Source organism: Schistocerca piceifrons, chromosome 1 (genome assembly GCF_021461385.2).
Source record: "Schistocerca piceifrons isolate TAMUIC-IGC-003096 chromosome 1, iqSchPice1.1, whole genome shotgun sequence".
NCBI lineage: Eukaryota > Metazoa > Arthropoda > Insecta > Orthoptera > Acrididae > Schistocerca > Schistocerca piceifrons.
In genome coordinates, this window is record NC_060138.1 from 606,984,666 (window position 1) to 607,003,881 (window position 19,216).

General features: G+C 42.7%; 1 protein-coding gene across 2 annotated transcripts in view; it reads left to right on the forward strand.

Moving 5' to 3' along the window:
- The first annotated feature begins 1,741 nt into the window (after positions 1 to 1,741).
- LOC124801333 (GTP-binding protein Rhes-like) overlaps positions 1,742 to 19,216 on the forward strand; it is a 454,864-nt gene continuing 437,389 nt past the window's right edge. Inside the window, exon 1 of one of the 2 annotated variants that reach the window (XM_047263065.1) lies at positions 1,742 to 1,825. The gene's annotated coding sequence lies outside the window, so the exon portion shown is untranslated. The remainder of the gene's footprint in view (positions 1,826 to 19,216) is intronic. The other variant, XM_047263066.1, reaches the window with a different exon arrangement.

Consider the following 19,216-nt stretch of genomic DNA (forward strand, 5'->3'; position numbering starts at 1 on the left):
TTATGGGGGTGCACAAGAAACATCACTTCAATGCTGTTCAACCAACATGGCCGAGTTTCAGTAGCCAACAGAAACCCAGAAAAATATGGACACACACGATTATTCCTTCCCTATTTTACACTCGCTCACTATCGTATGATTATTCATCGTGTACAATATACTTTGAGACCGAAACTACAGTTTATCAATGCGGCTGTTGCTCCAACCGACCACGTGGCGCGAAAGCAAGTTCACTAAGAAAACACATAGAAAATAAATTTAAAAAAAATATATTACTGTAAATGGAAGAGCAGATTAAAATACATTGAATGAGTGAATTTCCGTTAAGCACAGAGCAATAACGTGACCGTTAGCTTAAGGCACATGGTGCGTTGCCTGAACAAGGCACTAACGCAAGGTCTACTGAAATTCGAGTAAATTAAGAAAATCAATTCCCTTATGGGGTTCAGTGGTAATTTCGCGCCTGATTTCAACATCTGGACTTCATTACAGAGCAGATTTCAGGCAATCTAATACCTATGTTAACATTACCAAAACGAGAGCTGCGTCTCCATGTCTGTCCAGCACCACGACCCAGGAACAAGTGCTCTTCCAACCGAATTCGCCTAACCGTTCCGCTTACAAACGTGGTGGGGGTGGCGCGCCAACCTGACAGAGCCAATACGCGCGCCTACGTGTCATCTTTGCCCTGACCTGCAAACTTGGTCTCTGCTAAACTTGTTCACGCTTGGGGGGTTGGTACTACCCTACCCCAGAACGACCATTCATGTCGTGTTACAATCTGTGCCTAAAGCTTTCTGCTAGTTCACACACTCACTCATTTATACCGTCCAGGCCGCACGAAGGAAAGGAAAATGGGAAACGTGGTACACAACATAAAAAATACAATAAATAACACTATTTAGTCCATTCTCTCCTTTTGGACACCAGCTGAGGTATTACCTGCAAGAGAAGAAACTCTTGCTAATAATTTCTGCGTGCTAGCAACTTAATAAAACATTGGAACGGTACAACAAGTACCGTTTCAACCTCACTATCAATCCATTATTTGAAGGCCGGCCGAAGTGGCCGAGCGGTTCTTGGCGCTACAGTCTGGAACCGCGCGACCGCTACGGTCGCAGGTTCGAATCCTGTCTCGGGCATGGATGTGTGTGATGTCCCTAGGTTAGTTAGGTTTAAGTAGTTCTAAGTTCTAGGGGACTGATGACCTCTGAAGTGCCATAGTGCTCAGAGCCATTCTGAACCATTCTTTGAAAAACGCAATAGCACTTCTCATTTCCGCAGTATCTGCGGTGCAAATTTGAGGTGATTTTCCCTTTATACATTCGTCACCGCGTCACATTCTCGCATCGCCACCAAGAGCAATCGTTCTCGCGGTAGGCAGTAGTCACTATGTTTCGGCTCATCAATACGGTGATGCCAGATCATAAACCACTTAAAAATAACAGTTTTCTGTTGGAAGTTAGCCTGGAGACAGGACAACACAGCAGTAAGCCACAAGCAGATTGTAATCGGAAGAGGGACCACTGCCTCCGGATGTAGCGGGCGAGATGCGACGGCGGGAAAATCGCGGTGTGGAGCGGCGTGCAGTGTTTGCGTTGCGTGGCGGCCGCCTCTCCGCCGTTCGCCTCGCCTCACCTCGCCCGCCTTAGCTGGGCCCGCCGGCGGCAGCAGCAGATCACGGCCGCGTGTGCGCACGCGCAAAGAGTAGCGCACGGCCGGGGCACAGTGCGCGCCTGGCGACTCGGCAGACCGCACAACACGGCGGCGCCCCGCGACTCCGGCAGCCAGCAGGCAGCAGCCAGCATCCAGACACCAGCCACAGGTGAGCGCCAGACACAGCTGACGGCCTTCGATGCGACGCGCCAAGCTGGCTGTGCTCTGCGAGAAACCTTCCGTCGCTGGCCCCACTATCGGTACCTGCTTCACTCGACTCTGGTAGGATCCACCAGACTCACCCTCCTCAAAATAAATAGTTGACAATTGTTCAGCTTAGTCTAGTCGGGGGAAAACTTTCAACTATTTTTGCTATTATTTAACAGCGGATAGTTGCCCGCAGTTAAGATTTAACTTTCTGATAATATTCTAGAATTTTCCAGTTGTATTCTTCCTGAGGATGGCTGTTGTTGTAGGTCTGAGTCCGAGGGCTGATGTCAAGTTGCTCTCCAAGCCAGTTTATCCTTTGCAATTCTTTATATACCTTCACAGCAGCAGCACAATGCATCAGTTTTCTGTATCCATTTCTGCATCGCTATATATTCTGTCATCGAATATTTTACGCCAAATAACAGAACTCATCTACTAAGTCAAGTGCCTCATTTAGCAACATAAGTAGAATGTAAAATCCTATCACAGCACAAAAAAGGCGAATATGAGAAGTGTTATTGATGCAAAAGATGGAAACTAGATTATCGACTATCTGGAAGCTTCAAAGACGTGTAATCAAAACATATTGACATATTCGTGTTTTTTTTTTTGCTTGTTAGTCGTTCTTCCCGCGAACCATACGCGACTGGAACAGGAAAGGGAGGTAATGACAGTGGCACGTAAAGTGTCCTCCGCCACACACCGTTGGGTGGCTTGCGGAGTATAAATGTAGATTTAGATGTATTAGTACCATTATCATATTATACAATGCATTGTTTCGGGTAAAGTAACATGATACATGACACCATGTCGTATGACGTGACACTTGCCATCATGTCACCCAACATGGCATTTGTCACCTCGTACGGTATGAGGCAAGGTGCCGTTGCATCCCCACCCTGCGATAATTCCTACTACACAAGCATCCCCGCTGAAGGATACTTCCTATTGTAGATGCATCCCAATCTCTAGAAGCGCTTAAATTCGCGTCTGTTTCTTCTTACGTGCCTCACCATATAAGTAGCAGGGGGTAGTTTAGGGGGACAAATACTCCCGTCGGTGAAATAAATCAACGCAGAAATGAAAAAAAAAACTTTTAGAATCCCTCCAGGAACAAATACACCCCAAGAAATTTTATCCGCCCAGAAAAACTTTTTTTGCTATTGCATATATGCTCTTCAACCATGTGATATTAGACATCGTTTACTACGGCTTCCGAATGTTCTGGGTTTTGGATGCAGGATCGGGGAATTTAGGTTAAAAATTGCAATGTGCAGCTACGCCAACACCTTGAACTCAGAGAGCTCACTGTGCTGGAGAAGTAGGGTTAACTCATAAAAAAACCTGATCATGTCAGATTCCTCTTATTTAAATTACTCTGAAGCTGCCAGATAAATCGAAAACCTCGTTCCCTTCTTTTGCATCCCCAATACTGGCCAGCACGTACTCGTCGTTTTTTGCTATGATAAAAGTATTTTCCATTCTGGTTCCCAACTTCCCCTCCACCATAATTTTGATATTAGACCGCCATTTCTTGACAACCGATGTAGACTTCTGTTGGTTGGAAGATGACTGATTCGGTATAGTTTTTTAGTGTCTTTCTAACATGTTTCTTGTATCGTGGCTTCGGATAAAGTTTTCAGAAAACAACAGGAAGACCATATATGCGTGTACTTGTGTAATTTCTTTCAAAATTTGCATCGATTCACCCAAGTCTGAAACATAGAAGTAGCGCTCGAAAAAACTGACACAGAAAAAATGGTGCTTTTTGCACGTAAAATCCGAATGAAGCTAGATTTTTGAAGGCGGGTTTTTGATTTTGTCGTAAGAATTCGATTTTTTTTAAACTTACATTATACTGTTTCTGTGTGTTCAATTCACATAAGAACGAATTTTATGAGCTACATTTAACTCGGCTTTAACCCATCGCATCTCGACAACGCATGAAGATTACTGAATAAAAAAATTCGTTTTGACTTTATCCATTTACTTACCTCCGTGCAGAGTTTGAACCAGTTCGTACAAGTTTTAAGTATCAATGTGGCGCGCTTAAAGAAACTCCCATAAAAACATGCATTTTGTACGTAAAATCCAAGCGAAGCAAAGATTTTTCTTCAAACGGTTGAAACTTCCTGAGTGGACCAGATCTCAACTATCACTCTCGCTCCACTCCTAAGTTATTTAAGAAATGACTGTTTCTGTGTATAAAATCCGAACGAATCAGGATGACAGTTTTTACACGTAAAATCCGAACGGTGCACAAAAAAAACATACAAATGGTGTCATTAGTTCAGCTTTAATTTCAGTACAATTAAAATCTTTTGCAAAAGGAATTAATCGATTCACACAATTTGCCTGGGCGCCATCTCCGGTTCGTCGCTCAGACATTGCGTAATATACTGTAACACAGATATAGTAAGACCGATTTTCGAATAGGTATACAAATGGCAGATGGTCCGCAATAAACCCCAAATAGGAACCGAGCACCAAGATCCCCCACCAAAACCACGATTCTGCGCTGTTACTTTCTTGGCATATTTGTTACAGTACTTCCGTGCTGAATCGGGTTGCCTTGGGATTACCTGATGTAATTCGATTACGATTCATTACCCTTGCTTTACTGTTATTTATGTTGACATTGTAATCTCTTTCAGGCACTATGTAGTTGCCGTTAAACTGATCACGCAAGTCCTTTGTTGTCTCTTACAGAATTATAATCTCACTGACGGTTTTAAAACTTTTCGTCTTCTTCTCCCTAATATCCTAAACTGTTTTAATTCAACAGTCGTAACGAGCGTAGTGGTGCAATAGTTCTGAACTCTTCCGGAGAATCGGGACTGAATGATCCGTCTGACCATTCTGCTTTATGTTCTTCATAAGACCATGATACATTAAATGTATTCGCAATTGTGAATATGGACAACCATCAGCTGTTTATTGGAATGACGACAATGAACATTTTTACCGTGCTGGGATTCTAACCTGGATTTCCCTCCTATCGCAAGCGGTCGCCTTACCATTAGGCAATCCGACCACGACTCACGACCAGACCCAAACTTCCATATCTCGTCAACCACGTTCCTACGACCTGTACTCCTACATACATTCTGTACATTACTGCACAGGCGAGACATTTTACTTGAAAGTAGCTTTCCCAGGGCCGGAGAATAAATGTGATATTTTTCCGAATTATGATGCATTGTTCCTTTGTACATGCAATCATGTCCAAAAGAGCAGGCACTGAGGCGACTACAACCTGATGTCATCTGAGGATAATGCTTGGATGACGAGGTCGTCGTAGATGTCCTTCCCCTACTTTCTCCAGTCCGATCTAATGCTCCAGCGTACTGAACCATACTTAGATTTTTCTGCTGCGCCAGTTAGTGTGTTTCGTGTCACACAACTCATACTGGCAGCAGATCTTGGTACAGTCACCGAGTGATAACGTTTCACTAAAAAACTCAACTTCTGCTATTTTAGAGAATAATTCTATGTCCCCCTTAGAGAACTTCGATCCACAGACATAACCAAAATTTATGCAAGATTTCCATCGCACATGTATGATAACAAGTACCGAGCCTTTGAAAATGATTTAAATTTCAGTTACATTTTTAATATACTTATTTTTACGTCGTCCCTGTTCATTAACAAACATGTAACTATATAATCACGATTCTCGATTTAGGCTCGAAGCCATTTCAAGCGGTCCTACATGAAGGGGTAAACATGTAAAACTAAGGTTATATACATGAAGAACTGTGATGGAAATTTCAAAAGTCAGCTGCTACTTGGGTGGACGTTTCGTAAATTTTATATGGAGTTCTATAGCTATTCAGTCGTGGCAAGCATGCACAGGACTTTATATACAGTTTTTCATACATACGCCCAAGAACCAGCTGGTTTCTGAAATATCCAAGTACGTGCGAAATAGCCTTTGGCGACGAATATTCAAAACGGCTTAAATCGGAAGCTGGTTGATCGTGAATAAATAAATTCACGGCTTTTAATAAATATAGTCGGGGTTGAAAATAAATCTGTCTGTTGAAAACATTTGTCTCAGAAAACCAAAGAGCAAACGTTTATTTGGTAGTCTTTTCTAAGAATATGCTCACGGGAAATACCCACGATCACTTCTTACTTCAATAAGTGTGTTGACAGTCTCCCTTACAATCACTCAAGATTCATAACCATTTATGATTCTATGGATCCATTTCCAGATATTGTAGTCTAGGTATCAGAGATAGCGGATCTGAAGTACGAGCAGTAACCCCTTTGTGTCATAAAACGAACAGACCAGTAGCGTGACCCCTACTACGAAGCGTGTGCTGCCGGTGGCCGCTTTTGGTCTTCCGGAAGATCTGCTATGCAGGGTTACATCTTTCGTAACAACACAATACGATTCTTTCCACTGAATCTGTGGTAGACTAACGAACCAGATCACTTATCTAAAGTAGTAATTTCCTCTCTCAGCACTTCGCAGATAAAGGGTTTATAATGAAAACGCCTTCACCTCTCAATCGCGCAAGAATTACTTCCTAACATGCTCCCTACGATTCTCTCTCTTACGATTGCAAGTTAAGCTGTATAGTTACTTATTTGTAGTCTTGTTCTCCCTTCCGATCTGTCTTCGATTATTCCATTCTTTTTGTCAGTCATCAGTATTTCGATTAGTTTCACATCTACATCCTCATCTACGACTACACTCCACAAGCCACCTTACGGTTTATTGCGATGAATATTTTGTGTAATGTCTCTTTTCCCTTTTTCCTGTTCCATTCGCGAATCGTCGCGGGAACAACGATAGTAGGTAATCCTCAATATGAGGTCGAATCTCTTTAAATTCATGATCAGTTCTCGAGATGTACATACAAGGTGAGATTGGGAGAGAGTGAGTGCAATTTTATCTAAGTGTGCCTTTAATTTTTTTAAATCCCTTTTCCTATGTTATAACTACATTAATTTATATTGATCTTCGTGTGGGCGCTGATAACCTCGACGTTGCGCCTCTAAACCACAAACACACACGGCATACGAGGAATCTAATCTTTTAGGAATTATAGATATTCATCTATGAATGTAGGAGCTTGAACTTTCAACAGTAAATCAATTCGTGATGGACAACGCCTCTCTTGTAACGTCTGTCATCGGAGTTCACTGACCGCACTTGTGGCACATTCACGCTTACTAAATGAACCTGAACGAAACGCGTTGCTCTTCTTTGGATCTTCTCTATTTCCTCTGTCAGTCCTATCTGGTGCTGATAAACTGACGAGCAAGAATGAAGTATTGGGCGAACGAGCGTTTTACAGGCTACCCTCTTTGTGGGATTCTACCAACGAATCTGTGTCTTGTATCTGCCTTACCTACAATCAGTTTCATTATCTCTTTTTCTATAGTGTGCTGATATTTACATCGATCAATGGTCGTTCTCTGTTCCTATAATTTTTATTATCTTTCCAGATCTTACCATTCCGAACAGATGACTGCTAACCAGGTCAGGCTTTGATCAGACTACTTGCATCCATATTCAGCTCAAAACGTATACATCTAGAACTCTGCTTGGCCACTGAAAGCTATTCCATCTACATCTATATGATTACTCTGCAATTCATAATTAAGTGCCTGGCAGAGAGTTCATTTAATCAATTTTTAGCTACTTCTCTACCGCTCCACTCCCGAACGGCGCATGGGAAACTCGAACACATAATTGCGAGCTCTAATTTCTCTTATTTTACTATGGTTCTCATTTCTCCCTATGTATGTGGGTGCCAAAAGAAATATTTTCACACAGTGAGGAGAAGGTCCTGTCCCTGCGAAACACGCCTTTGTTTTAATAACTGGCACCTCAATGTGTGTATCATATCCGTGATACTCTCTCTCCAATTTCGTGACAATACAGAGCGAGCTCCGTTTCTTCGAACATTTTCGACGTCCTCCGTCAATCTTAGTGTGCAGTTCTCCAGAAGAGCGCGGTAAAGCGTAGGGTAAGCAGTCTCTTTATTAGACCTGTTGTATTTCCTACGCGTTCTGTCATTGAATCACTATCTTTTGTTTCCTCTCCCCACAACTTTATCTATGTGATCGTTCCAATTTAATTATTAGTTATTGTAGTCTGTACGTATTTAGTTGGGTTTAAAGTCTTTAGATTTACGTAATTTATCGTGTAACTGAAATTTAGCGGATTCTTTTTAGTGCTCATGTGGATGACTTCACACTTCTCATGATTTATATCATTTTCCACTTCTTGCATCATATAGATATCTGTCTAAACCATTTTGCAATATTTGATCGTGTGATGCCTTCGTAAATGCTAGCATCATCTGTGTAAGAGGACTGCCCAGATTGTCTCCTAAATCGATTGTATAGATCATGAGCAACAGAGGGCTTATACAGTTCCTTGAGGAACGCCAGATATTGTTGTTTTACTGCATGAGTCTCCACCACCTATTACGAATTGTGACCTTCCTGGCAGGAAACCACGAATCCAGTCACACAACAGAGATGGTACTCCACAGGTCCGCTATTTAATTAGAAGTCGCTTGTGAGGACGGTGTCGAAAGCCTTCTGGAAATTTAAAAACGTGGGATCAGTTTGACGTCCCCTATCGATAGCACTCATTACGTTGTGAATAAAGAGCTAGTTGTATTTCACAAGAACGATATTTTCTGAATCCGTGTTGGCTATTTGTTAATCACTGTTTTCTTCGAGGTGACTCATAATGTTCAAGCACAGTACATGTTCCAAAATCCTACTACAATTAGACGTTAGTGACATGGGTCTGTAATTCACTGGATTACTCGTACTTCCTTTCTTCTTTTGGATATTTGTGTAACTTGTGCAATTTTCCAGGTTCTGGATACGGATCTTTCTACGAGCGAGCGGTTTATGTGACTGCTAAATATGGAGCTATTGTGTCAACATACTGTGAAAGGAGCCTGGCTGGTATACAATCTGAACCAGAAGTCTTGCCTTTCTAAGTGTTTTGAGCTGCTTCGTTACACCGGAGATATTTACTTCTGAGTTACTCATGTTGTGTTTGATTCCAATTCGGTTCTACTTACTTCGTCTTCTTTTGTGAAGGAGTTTTGGAAAACCGTGTTTAGCAACTCTGCCGTAGAGGCGCTGTCGTCAATAAAATCACGACCGATATCGCGTACTGAACGTATTGATCGCGTCTTCCCACTGGTGTACTTTACAAACGACTACAATTCTTTTGGGCTTTCACCCTGATTTCGAGTCGGAGTTACGTTGTGGAAAGTATTAAAAGCATCTCGCATATACGTTCACGCTAAATTTCAAGCTTCTGTAAAAATTCGCCAATCTTGGGGCTTTTGCGTTTCTTTTAAATTTGGCATGCTTTTTGCGTTGTTTCTGCAATAGAATTCTCATCTATTTTGCGTAACATGGGGGATGAATACCAATCCTTATTAATTAATTTGGCCTATATCTCTAAGTTGCCGTCGATGCGATTTCTCTGAATTCAAACCACATCTGGTCTACACTTAAATAGTCAGCCTGGATGGAATGGAGATGCCTCTTTAGCCAGATGTCAAGCCAACTTTTATCCGCTTTTTTAAATAGATGCTCCTTGCGTTTATTTTTGCAGGGTCTGAATGTTACGGCATTCAATCTACGCTACAACAGCCTTGTGGTCACTAATCCCTGTATCTGCCATGATACTCCTTATTTGGTCAGGATTATTTGTTCCTAAGAAGACAAATATGTTTTCGCAACTTCTTTAAGAAAGTGTTCCAAATGCAATCAATTTCTTCTGTGTCGTATAAACTGTAAATTTTGTTTAATAGTTTCTCCAAGTTCAGATTTTCTATGAAAGTTTCCAATAGACCAACTTTTATTTTACTGCAATTATGAACACAATATTCACATTACGCTTGGAAATTAATTAAACCTTCCCAAAGGAAGCGGACAAGAAGTTTGCAGAGTGTGCGTGAGCATAATTATCTTAGTACAGAAGTAGAATTTTTTATGTCAAGAAATTTAACAAAGATTGGAAAATTTATCTCTTGTGATGCCACAGGTCTGAAATTAAGTAAGCTACGTCGTAGCAGCACCTGTCTGAAATCTACAACATACGCTTGTGCCAGTACCGTCAACTGGGTATACTCTCTCGAGAGCAATTAATACCCCAGATATTTCCTTGCGAAATCGAAAAATGGATGGGACGGAACGCTGCGCTAAGCTCCTCCATCTGAAACAAAGGATCTGAGCTGGACACGAATAGCGTCCGTTAGCGGGATTTAGGACCTGCGTTGCCTAGCAGGCCGGCCTGGTAGGGTGAAGTTTCAGCTGCACTTTGGACACACATCGATATCAGTGCTGAGCTACTGCAGCAGAGGGACAATCATATTTTAAGCGCTAACAGTTCTACCTGTGGAGACAAATAGCATAGGTGTGGACGCCCGGCCTTGGTTGCAGTATTCGTTGTCACAAAAGAACACCATCATTAAATGTAGTCGACCCAAACAGAGCAGTTACTGTGCCCGATTGTGATAACGAATCACCGCCCCTGCGCTTTCAGATGCATATTAATCCGGACCATCATCCCATAAAGAAACAGATTTCTGATCTATAAGTTTTTACCTGAGTACAGATTGAACGCTACATGAAAAACGGCAACTAAGATACTCAAGATTTGATACATTCCATACATTGGATTGCTTTTCTAAGGTAATGTGCTAACTGTGGTGATTTTATAGAAAATTTTTTAGACTAATGTTTTATCCTGCGTTGAAGTCCAATAATATGCTTCCTGAAAAATCATATGTCACTTCGGCTTACTTGTGTATTACCTGCAGCTTATAATCTTACATGGATTCTCCAGCTTGAGCAGTTCACCCATGTGTAAAAAATGTTTCTACCATATCATAAAAAGGCGGAATATGACCTGGGCAGAGTTAGGGATGTAAAAGAAGGGAACTAACTTTTCCACTGATGGCTTTCAAGACGTTTAAATCAAAACATCTTGATGTTTTCACGCAACATTGTTTTAGCGTCCCTCATGGAACCAGTCTGCCCACAGAAATTTTATCCCACCTGAAAAACTTTTTGTAGCTATTGCACGTATGTTCTTCAGCGATGACAGGCGAGTCCTCTGGATTTTGGGCACAGGATCAGGAACTTTTGCCTGTAGATTGCAAGATGGCATCACCTTGCTCATTGCGATGGGGAAGTAGGGTATTCCTATAGGTTTACAGTACAGAAATGGCACGCTTCAAAAACCTCGCAAAAGATGTGATTTTTTTGCACGTAAAATCCAAACGAATGAAGACGTTTGCAAACGGTTAAAACTTAATTTAGACCTTGGTCATATTCAACGATGGACCAAATCTGAACCATCAGTTTCACTCCAGTCCGGAGTTATTTAAGGGTGACTGTTTTTGCACGTAAAATCCGAACGGTGCACAAAAGTAATTAATCGATTTGCACATTTCGTTTGGTTCGTCTTTCAAACCTTGCTTGTATGCTGTAACATAGTTACGATAAGAAAGATGCTCAAACGGGTATATAAATGGTTGCTGACTAAATCAACAACTTTTACCCCATGTTCCCGGCTCAAAAATAGGAACCGAGAACAAAGATTTCTCAAAAACCGTGATTCTGCGCATTTCCTTTCCATAAATATTTTTTATGATCCTAATTCTTATACGAAAGAGGAGTTCCCCAAACTCACCAAGTTCACGATACCGTCAAGTGCACGAGAGGATATTAATATTGTGGGATCCATGCTATTAACGGGAATCATGAATAAAGTTAATCCACCTTACTTCTTTTGTGAAGGTATCAGAATGTCACCAGCACTGCAATGAGATTTTCTTCAAGTGACTATTTCAATACTCATCAGTCTGACAAGTAAGTACATCGTATTCGTCGTGGTCCATAACGAACTACTGAGCTATGGAGTGGCTGCAGAAGTAGTTCCTTAAGATTGAACACAATTGAAGAAAGAAATGTGATACTTTTATGACACATGTTTAAATGCGAGTAGACAAAATAGATGTCTAGTCAATGGTGTTTTACTTAACAGTTTGTTTGACTAGTGCCTAGAACACCTGATATGTTTCCTTATCTTTCAAGTTCCCACACAAGAACATATCTCTAGCCACAAGGTGCTTACAAGGTGAATTTTATTACGTAGCTGCACGTGCACGCAGACATATTGTTTAACTTATTTACACGTCCTTAAACGAACAGACAAACAGTTGTACAGTTAATTCATTCTTTCTTACAGTTATATTACTACAGACAAGTGTAGCTGATAATTATTTTGTATGCCGTATACACCATTTGTTATATATAAACATATTAACCTACAATCTGAAAAAAGGCGTATGCAATATTTTTCACACCGTTTTACAGGTCACTGAACACTACACGTGTGAGTAGTGTTCAGTGACATATGGAGCAACGTGAAACGTAGTGCGCGCGCACACACACACACACACACACACATACACACAAAACTCTTTGTGTTTTTCTATCCGTCTGCCTGAAAAACTGAATCTGCACTCTTCCTCAAGTGAACGAGATAGCGAGCTCCATTACCACTCTTGGACATAGTATTTCACAGTAGTCTACTTCCGTACTCTGTAGAATGATATAAGTGATTATACTATATAAGTAACAAGTATGAAAGTTACATTAAATTTCATTACATCATGTTTCAAAATTTCAATTTTTTTGTGAATACATAGTAGAATGCAACATGGTTCTAGTCATTTTCTGCATCTGCTCACACTAACAGAATTGGTACACTGAAACGCCAAAGACCCTGGTACACCCAGCTAATATCGTGTAGGGTCCCCCGAGAGCACGTGGAAGTACCGCAACACGACGAGGCATAGACTCGACTAATGTCTGAAGTAGTGCTGGAGGGAACTGACACCATGAATCCTGCAGGGCTGTCCATAAATCCGTAAGAGTACGAGGGGGTGGAGATCTCTTCTGAGTAGCACGTTGCAAGGCATCCCAGAAATGCTCAATAATGTTCATGTCTCGGGAGCTTGGTGGCCAGCGGAAGCGTTTAAAGTCAGGAGAGTGTTCCTGGAGCCACTTTGTAGCAATTCTGGACGTGTGAGGCGTCGCAATGTCGTGCTGGAATTGCCCAAGTCCGTCGGAAAGCACAATGGCCATGTGAAACATCCCCTTCGATAAATTAATGAATCACTATGCTGATAAACCTCTTATGTTATTTGATTTTCAAACAGCTGAGCAGAACTGAACGTGCTCAGACATTTCTCTCTTTACTTATTCTGATCAACACTAAACTGACACACAATATTTATAGCGCAACGCGATATGACTTTCAATAATCCCTACAAAAGAATTGCCCTGACTAACAATAACCTATATCTTTCATGAATCACTTACCTCACTAAACTCTTCGTTACTCGAACTACTGCAATACAGAGTGCGCCAATACTGCCAGCTAAATAAAAGTTTCTAACTACTGAAGGCACTAACTACTGATAGGAATAGTCAGCAAATGAAAGATTTTGATAGAGAACAAACAATGTATTTACCTTAATAATGTTCAAAAGTCATAATATATCAGTTCATGATATCCAGTATTACAATTTACTCTTTCTGACGGGCACACGTCCAGATCGTCCGCTCTTAAAATTCTGCCATCGCTTTACCTACATCCACCACTGCTGGCGGCTCACCTCCAGCTGCGCAACGCTATGCGCTATTCACATCCAACTGCCCAATACTACAATAGCAGATATTCCAACAATGCCAGCCAGCCACAGACTGCACACAGCACAGCCAATGATTTTCATGCAGAGCGCTACGTGGCGTTACCAACATAAAAACCTACTTACACTTGAATTGATGCAAGTGAGCAGACAGGATTCTTACGTACGTGTCACCTGTCAGAGTCGTATCTAGACGTATCAAGGGTTCCATATCACACTAACTGCACACGCTCCACTCCATTACAGAGCCTCCACCAGCTTGAGCAGTTCCCTTCTTACATGCAGGGTCCATGGATTCATGAGGTTTTCTCCATACCCTTACACGTGCATCCACTCGATACAACTTGAAAAGAGACTCATCCGACCAGGCAACACGTTTCCAGTCGTGAACAGTTCAATGTCATGTTGACGAGCCCAAGCGAGGCTTAAAGTTGTATGTCGTACAGTCATCAAGGGTACACAAGTGGGCCTTCGGCTCTGAAAGCCCATATCGATGACGTTTCGTTTAATGGTTCGCATGGTTCGCACACCGATACTTGTTGATGGCCCAGCGTTGAGATCTCTAGCAATTTGCGGAAGGGTTGCACTTCTGTCACATTAAACGATGGTCTTCAGTCGTCGTTGGTACTTTTCTTGCAGGATCTTTTTCCGGCCGCAGTGCCGCGCGGGGTAGCCGCGCGATCTAGGCGTCTTGTCAGGGTCCAGTCGGCTCGCCCCCCCCCCCTCCCCCCCACCCATCGTTGGAGGTTCGAGTCCTCCCTCGGGCAGGGGTGTGTGTGTATTGTTCCTTTAATTTAGATTAGGTAGTGCGTAAGCTTAAGGACCAACGACCTCAGCAGTTTGGTCCCATAAGACCTCACCACAAATTTCCAGTTTCCGGCTGCAGCGATGTCGGAGATCTGATGTTTTACCGGATACCTGATATTCACGGTAAGCTCTTGAAATGGTCGAACGGGGAAGTATCTCGGAGATGCTGAGACCAATCGCTCGTGCGCCGTCTATAATCCATGTTCAAATTCACTTAAATGTTAATAACCTGCCATTGTAGCAGCAGTGACCGATCTAACAACTTGGACAGACACTTGTTGTCATGTATAGGGGTTGCCGACCATAGAGCCAGATTTTGCATGTTTACGTATCTTCGGCACTTTAGTGTATTATATTCCCATGTCACAGGAATGCAAGCTGAGCGCTGTGAAGCAAAACCAACTAAAAATATTACGAAATGCGACGAACCACAATAAGAAAGATTATTCACAGCAGCCGATGTCGTTACAACTACATTTTCACAAGTTTCTGCAGCGTGTGGAGGACTATCTATTGAAAACATTGTTGCACTATTCTGTTATATGCGTTGATATACACTAAATCGGCTTCCGCTTCGTAAAAACCAGCAGTTCCACCTACCCTGTAGGCAGCTGATACACGTCTTTCGCTAAACCGATAACCGGCAAGTGAATCGAGTCCTGTGAACAAGCGAGCTTTTATCTTGTCAAGCAGAGTTCTAACTTGGCTGATAACTCCTCTTTGTGCAGTAAGACAATCGTAATCCGGCGACAAAAGCAGCGCGCATCAAAGGCTCGCAGCTGGAACTGGAACTGGAGCCGTGCAGGGAGCGGCGCTGATTACCCACCGCGCCTGGACCCACACAAAGCCGGCCGCGCTGCCAGCAGCCGTGCTGGGCCGCCGTTTTTCTGCGAGCGCGCCCGCCCGCCCGCCCGCCTGCCCCCCTGTGTCCACGCACGCACCGCGCGCTGCACCGCGGGCCGCTGACACCACAGCTCTGTTTGTTCTCAACACTGAGCGAAGCTCTTACCTGTTTGTTGCCTTTCGATCGGAAGAAAGATTCCGACTGCTTATACGCATTCTGCTACAGGGTGCTCAGAAACGGTCTGAAGACAGACTAAAGGCCGAAATACTAAATGTCTTTTTCCAAAGCTGTTTCACAGAGAAAGACTGCACTGTAGTTCCTTCTCTAGATTGTCGCACAGACGACAAAATGGTACATATCGAAATAGACGACAGAGGGATAGAGAAACAATTAAAATCGCTCAAAAGAGGAAAGGCCGCTGGACCTGATGGGATACCAGTTCGATTTTACACAGAGTACGTGAAGGAACTTGCCCCCCTTCTTGCAGCGGTGTCCCGTAGTTCTCTAGAAGAGCGTATCGTTCCAAAGGATTGGAAAAGGGCACAGGTCATCCCCGTTTTCAAAAAGGGACGTCGAACAGATGTGCAGAACTATAGACCTATATCTCTAACGTCGATCAGTTGTAGAATTTTGGAACACGTATTATGTTCGAGTACAATGACTTTTCTGGAGACTAGAAATCTACTCTGTAGAAATCAGCATGGGTTTCGAAAAAGACGATCGTGTGAAACCCAGTTCGCGCTAGTCGTCCACGAGACTCAGCGGGCCAAAGACACGGGTTCTCAGGTAGATGCCGTGGTTCTTGACTTTCGCAAGGCGTTCGATACAGTTCCCCACTGTCGTTTAACGAACAAAGTAAGAGCATATGGACTATCAGACCAATTGTGTGATTCGATTGAAGAGTTACTAGATAACATAACGCAGCATGTCATTCTCAATGGGGAGAAGTCTTCCGAAGTAAGAGTGATTTCAGGTGTGCCGCAGGCGAGTGTCGTAGGACCGTTGCCATTCACAATATATATAAATGACCTTGTGGATAACATCGGAAGTTCACTGAGGCTATTTGCGGATGATGCTGTAGTATATCGAGAGGTTGTAACAATGGAAAATTGTTCTGAAATGCAGGAGGATCTGCAGCGAATTGACGCATGGTTCAGGGAATGGCAATTGAATCTCACTGTAGACAAGTGTAATCTCCTGCGTATACATAGAAAGAAAGATCCTTTACCATTTAGCTACAATATAGTAGGTCAGCCACTGGAAGCAGTTAATTCCATTAATTATCTGGGAGTACGCGTTAGGAGTGATTTGAAATGGAATGACCATATAAAATTAATCGTCGGCAAAGCAGATGCCAGACTGAGATTCAATGGAAGAATCCTAAGGAAATGCAATCCGAAAACAAAGGAAGTAGGTTACAGTACGGTTGTTCGCCCACTGCTTGAATACTGCTCAGCAGTGTGGGATCCGTACCAGATAGGGTTGATAGAAGATATAGAGAAGATCGAACGCAGAGCAGCGCGCTTCGTTACAGGATCATTTACTAATCGTGAAAGCGGTACAGAGATGATAGATAAACTCCAGTGGAAGACTCTGCAGGAGAAACGCTCAGTAGCTCGGTACGGGCTTTTGTTGAAGTTTCGAGAACATACCTTCACCGAGGAGTCAAGCAGTATATTGTCCCTCCTACGTCTATTTCGCGAAGAGACCATGAGGATAAAATCAGACTATTAGAGCCCACTTAAGGCATACACGCAATCCTTCTTTCCACGAACAATACGACACTGGAATAGAATGGAGAACCGATAGAGGTATTCAAGGTACCCTCCACCACACACCGTCATGTGGCTTGCGGAGTATGGGTATAGATGTAGATGCTGATGTAGAAGAGCTTGAAAGTGTGTTGTAGGATAAGTTGTGGTGAGAAACAACTGTTAAGGATATAATTCGATACTACGTGCCAAATACGAGTAGAGTTAGCCAATCAGACAGCAGCGAGCGCAAATTCAAGCGGCCTGTCTGTGTCTTCGTTTGGTTTCCTAAACCCAAACAAGAGAGCGATACAAAAATTGAACATAACGGAGCCAAAAGCTGAGCAGTCTTGTGAAGTATCGTCTACGCTATGAGAACAACTTACACAATTTTATCTGCAGGGCCGCTTGAATTTGCACGCGCAACGGCCTCATTGCCTAATGTCAGTACTAAATAATTCGAAAACAGCGCAACGTATCGAATTTTCTTCTTAACAATTATTTATCAGCACAACTGATCCTTCGACACCATTACGATATTTTCAGACCATTTCCTGCCACTCTGTATACAATAATAATCATCAGCACTTTGGCGACCAAGCACGAGCATAACCCGAGCCGCAGTGTCGTGTTTAAATAACCGCGCCCGACTACAGATCTACAACTTCATCTACATGATTACTCTGCAATTCACATTTAAGTGCTTGGCAGAGGGTTCGTCGAACGACTATCATACTATCTCCATACCATTCCACTCCCGAACAGCGCGCGGGAAAAACGAACACCTAAACCTTCTGTTAGAGCTCTGATTTCTCTTATTTTATTTTGATGATCATTCCTACCTATGTAGGTTGGGCTCAACAAAATATTTTCGCATTCGGAAGAGAAAGTTGGTGACTGAAATTTCGTAAATAGATCTCGCCGCGACGAAAAACGTCTTTGCTTTAATGACTTCCATCCCAACTCGCGTATCGTATCTGCCACACTCTCTCCCCTATTACGTGATAATACAAAACGAGCTGCCCTTTTTTGCACCCTTTCGATGTCCTCCGTCAATCCCACCTGGTAAAGATCCCACACCGCGCAGCAATATTCTAACAGAGGACGAACGAGTGTAGTGTAAGCTGTCTCTTTAGTGGACTTGTTGCATCTTCTGAGTGTCCTGCCTATGAAACGTAACCTTTGGCTCGCCTTCCCCACAATATTATCTATGTGGTCTTTCCAACTGAAGTTGTTCGTAATTTTAACACCCAGGTACTTAGTTGAATTAACAGCCTTGAGAACTGTACTATTTATCGAGTAATCGAATTCCAACGGATTTATTTTGGAACTCATGTGGATCACCTCACACTTTTCGTTATTTAGCGTCAACTGCCACCTGCCACACCATACAGCATCTTTTCTAAATCGCTTTGCAACTGATACTGGTCTTCAGATGACTTACTAGACGGTAAATTACAACATCATCTGCGAACAACCTAAGAGAACTGCTCAGATTGTCACCCAGGTCATTTATACAGATCAGGAACAGCAGAGGTCCCAGGACGCTTCCCTGGGGAACACCTGATATCACTTCAGTTTTACTCGATGATTTGCCGTCTATAACTATGAACTGCGACCTTCCTGACAGGAAATCACGAATCCATTCGCACAACTGAGACGATACCCCATAGGCCCGCAGCTTGATCAGAAGTCGCTTGTGAGGAACGGTGTCAAAAGCTTTCCGGAAATCTATAAATACGGAATCAACTTGAGATCCCCTGTCGATAGCGGCCATTACTTCGTGCGAGTAAAGAGCTAGCTGCGTTGCACAAGAACGATGTTTTCTGAAACCGTGCTGATTACGTATCAATAGATCGTTCCTTTCGAGGTGATACATAATGTTTGAATACAGTATATGCTCCAAAACCCTACTGCAAATCGACGTCAATGATATAGGTCTGTAGTTCGATGGATTACTCCTACTACCCTTCTTAAACACTGGTGCGCCCTCGCAATTTTCCAATCTGCAGGTACAGATCTATCAGTGAGCGAGTGGTTGTATATGATTGCTAAGTAGGGAGCTATTGTATGAGCGTAATCTGAGAGGAACTTAATCGGTATACAATTTGGACCTGAAGACTTGCCGGTATCAAGCGATTTGACTTGCTTCGCAACCCCTAAGGTATCTACTTCTAAGAAACTCATGCTAGCAGCTGTTCGTGTTTCAAATTCTGGAATATTCCATTCGT